General features: G+C 45.3%; 1 protein-coding gene across 1 annotated transcript in view; it reads right to left on the bottom strand.

The window, feature by feature from the left end:
- Positions 1 to 1417, bottom strand: part of STXBP6 (syntaxin binding protein 6) — a 278730-nt gene extending 277313 nt beyond the window's left edge. The window contains exon 1 of the mRNA XM_030884885.2: positions 1295 to 1417. The gene's annotated coding sequence lies outside the window, so the exon portion shown is untranslated. The remainder of the gene's footprint in view (positions 1 to 1294) is intronic.
- Between the last annotated feature and the right edge of the window lie 2901 nt (positions 1418 to 4318).

Here is a 4318-nt window from a genome sequence, read left to right as displayed (position 1 = left end):
CTCCGATGCCCTGCCTGTCAGAGAGGTATTTTTTGAGCTCTCAGGCTGTCCTCAATTAGAGCCTGGTGGATTTACTCTGCTCAGTACTGCCAGCTCCTGATACACAGTGCACGTGGCAGCTGATGCTTCTGGTACAGCCTCCAATTTACTCGCCCATCCAAAGCTCCTCACAGCGATAGCCACATAAACGTGGCCTGTTCTTGAACATGTTGGTTGCCCCATCAATCACCTTCGAAGCAACAGGGCCATGTAAGGGGCTGGTGGGGGTGGGGGAGCAACACCTTACCCTCAAAACTGAGGAGTCTGCCACCTTATGAGGTTTTAAATGATTTTCACTTCCCAAAGTAATGCAGTGATTAAAGACACAACTTTTCCCCCAAGAGAATTATATCACTCTGTATATACTGCACAAACAGAAAACTTGGCCCCAAACCAAGGGAAATGTGGTCTTGAGAAAATGAATAATCTGTTCTTCATAAAAAGCCAGCTCAACAACCAATGACCTCATTAAACCACCGGCCAAAACCTTCCGCTCATCTCCCAGTCAAGCAAGCAGCATGTGCGGCCTCTATATTCACACCCATCTACACTCCAGTCTCCCTGCCTTACCTCTAGCTCTCCTTCCCACTCCACCCGAGCCAGTCCTGTCCAGCCAAACATCCTCCCCTTTAACTCCAATGTCTGTCCCCATAACTTCCTGGTCCAAACCCGCCCCTTTGGACCTCCACAGAAGTTTTATTTCACCTCCTTGTCTGGGCCTGCGCCTGACACTGCTGGGGAAAAGCCCAGGCACAGATCAGCACTGCCTTTAGGAGCAGAGGCAGCAGCAAAGGGGCCCTCAACGATGCTGGGGACCCTACCACACTCTTCTTGCCAGCCCAGTTTCTCACCTTGCTCAGCTATTATTTGACTTTCAAACCTCCAGCTCCTCTCATACCCACACCCCCTTGGCAAATGGCCTTGCCTGTAAATGGAACACGGCAGCCATCTCCCACAAGTCTCAGCTGTGCATCTATCTGAAGCCTTAACGGCTTCCTTTCTGTGCCCTCTGTCCCTTCCTCTCAGTGGAAGTTCCCGGTGCCACTTACTTGTTAAATCTCACTCAGCTCTACATTTTCAGAAGACTCACCAGATAGATTATCCCTTTTCTCTGGTATTTGTTCCACGTCTTCCCTTCAACCAGACCCTTCCCATCAATAGTTGCAGACCCTCGAGCACTGAGCCTCCCCACCGAAATGCTCTGGTTACTCCCGTTTCTCTGCTGACCTCCACGGAAAAAGGGAAAGTGTCCTACCTTGTCTCGGTCCTTTCACGCTCCACTGAACTTTCAATCCACCCAGACCTGGTTTGGACCACTCCCTTGGCCCTCCTTCTGGTTCCCACCAACCTTCCGGAAAGGTCTCTTCATTGTCAAATTCAAAAGGAATTTTTCCCCCCGTTCTTCATCTTATTTAACAGCCTGACATGTTGATGCCTCTCTCCCTGAAATGTTGTCTCTTGACCTCTGCAGCCAGTACTTTCCCTCCGACTGCTCGGGCCACCTTTCTTTCATATCAACGGCAGCAAATTGGACTCTCACTTCCTTCTCAACTTCACTATTTAAAACAGCAGAACAAGCCGGGGGTGGGGGGCAACAAACACAGGCCCTAAGCAGAAGGGTCAAAGGACAACAGGGAGTGGTGTGGATTATAACTAAATGGAGAGCAGGTGTTCCACCCCAAAAGAACAACAATTACTCAACTCACACCAACTGTTACCGGGAGGGAAGCTGAGTCCATTACTGCCAGATCGCCCAACTTGTCAAGAAAAGCCAGAAATTCTAATGTGTACAGGAAAACTCAGAATGTTTAAATTTTGCCAACTGCATCCCTTGAGGCTTTTTCTCGAGCAAATAAAGAAAACGTGATTCAAACTGGGTTATACTCAAAGAGGAATGCACTGGCTCATTCAACTGTAAAACCTCAGGCACAGCGAGGTTGAAACAACAGAATCGGGCCCAGTTTCTCCAGCTCAGCTGCACTTCTCCTCGCTTGTTCCCATTCTCAGACCAGCTCTTCCTACTGGCAGGATCCCATCCTCAGACCGGCTCTTCCTACTGGCAGGATCCCATCCTCAGACCGGCTCTTCCCAGTGGCAGCAAAGCAGTTCTAGACATCTGGCCCACAGCCTTAGGCAGAGAAAATGGAAAGTCTCAAGATTGCCTCTGGCTGGGTCACCTTGACTTCCGGAGACTCGACTTTAGCAAACTACTATGAGTAGCTGACACAAGGAATGACTAGCTAGCCTGAGGCAAAGTACTTCACTTGGAACTTTATTTGATGCATAACGTCTCAGGCTGAAGGATAAAACCCCAAATCAAATCCCGAGCCAAGGAGGCAATGCCAACTCATAACAACCCTCCAGCCCTCAAAACACTCCTGCCATCGGGTCTGTGCCGACTCATAGCAGCCCTATAGGGCAGGATAGAACTGCCCCTGTGGGTTTCCAAGACCGGAACTCTTCATGGGAGTAAAAAGCCCATCTTTCTCCCGATAAGCTGCTGGTGAGTTTGAATCACTAACCATGCAGTGAGCTACCCAATGCCTAGTCCATGCTGCCACCAAAAGAAATGTCTTCTAGACAGTCCAAAAAAAGCTACAAAGATGCACACGATAGCAAAGGAATTTAATATTTAAGAATCACGACAGCAGCTAAATAAAACTACACTGACCAAATAGTTTGCTTGTCAACTTCCAGTTCCAATCCTCTTTGCTTTACCTTTGTCTTAGTTCTCATCCAAGACCACGCTTTCATGTAATATCTCTATACCCAAAATATCACTTGGGAAAAAAAATCTCTGGCTCACAAATTGAGCTGCCTACTCAACATCTTCACTTGGATGCCTCAAGCTCGTCTCAAATTCAAACTGTCCCAAAAGAAACTATCTTCCCACTCCCTACCTCACACTCTTCTGACACCCAAAGGTGTCACCCAAAGCTGGCCTTCCTCAAAGGTCTCACAACAAGGAAAGGCAGCCAACTTCCTACATTCACATTCAGTTCTCTCTGGAAAAGGGCTTTAAATCAGCCCACTGCTATTGAGTGGATACAACTGACAACCCTATACAGAGTCCCCAACCGTATAAATCTTTAAGAGAATACGTGCTGTCATCTTTCTCCTGTGTGTCACTAGTGGGTTTGAACTGTCAACCTTGTGGTTAGTAGACTAATGCCTAGCCCATAGCCCCGCCAGGGACCCTTAGTTTTAAATAGGGAGCCATTAAAAACAAAAACAGTTCTAACTTGACAATCCTAATAACCTTAACCAAGGAGAGTCCAGGTATCCTCAATACAAGTAACCATCACCACCTGGCTATTGGTACTGCAGCGCTCCAAGAGGTGTTTTTAACTTGTCAATTAAAAAAACTGGAATGTTTAAACAGAATTCCAAGGTTACAAATAACGCCTTCACTTATAAACAAGTGCAAGTCATTAAGATTTATTCTTCTATAAAGCCTTTAATTTTTAACTATGATTTGAACTTAGTGAAATGATATCCTATTGAGTGTAATGCCAATTGGGGGAGGTACATTTTACTCTAACTGTATCATGATTCCATATTTTTTTTATTTACTTATTTCCTATCTTTGGAATCAGGCCAGCATGTATTGTTTAAGAAGAAAACAAATATTTCTAAAATCAACTGTATTCCACTGCATACAGTGCAATTCCCCTGAAATTCTTTTGTTACTTCAAACATGCAGCAAAGATTTGTTATCTTACTTCACCTAGATTTGCTCTTTGCATTTTGCAGGCATACAGAAATTAAATATCATAAAGAATACAAATGAAAGAAAAATCTCCAGGGAATGTTACTGACCAGCATTGAGGGAGTTTTCTATCAATTTTATATCTCCTTTGATCTTAACAACCTAGAGATTGGTAGGGTAAATATTACCGTATCTTTATCAAAACCAGTGTTTGTAAAATGCAGACTATTACTCTATGTACCGCTAAGCTGGGGCGGAGGAGAAGTACCACATACTACACTATTACACACCATGCACAACCAGACACATTCCTGTTTCTAATATTTAAAGTGTAGATTTTTGTTAAGGTATGTCTTCTAAGCTATGGAAAACATGATCAGAAACTCACTTTACAGATAAAGAACCTGAGGTGCAGTTAGTAAGTCAGCTCAGCAACTGCAGACTGGACTCGAAGCAGTCGGATCTGCTTTTCTCCTAGTCTAGCCTCAAGCTCGGAATGCCTCCTCCATTTTCTCCTGGGGGAAAGCCTCTCTGGGACAAAGTCGGAAAAGAAGTTGGCTCAATCGGTGC

Source organism: Echinops telfairi, unplaced genomic scaffold (assembly GCF_000313985.2).
Source record: "Echinops telfairi isolate 266 unplaced genomic scaffold, ASM31398v2 ScPeMD7_18;HRSCAF=68, whole genome shotgun sequence".
Taxonomy (NCBI): domain Eukaryota; kingdom Metazoa; phylum Chordata; class Mammalia; order Afrosoricida; family Tenrecidae; genus Echinops; species Echinops telfairi.
Note: the sequence above shows the minus strand (reverse complement) of the source record. Positions and strands in the feature narration are given on the sequence as shown.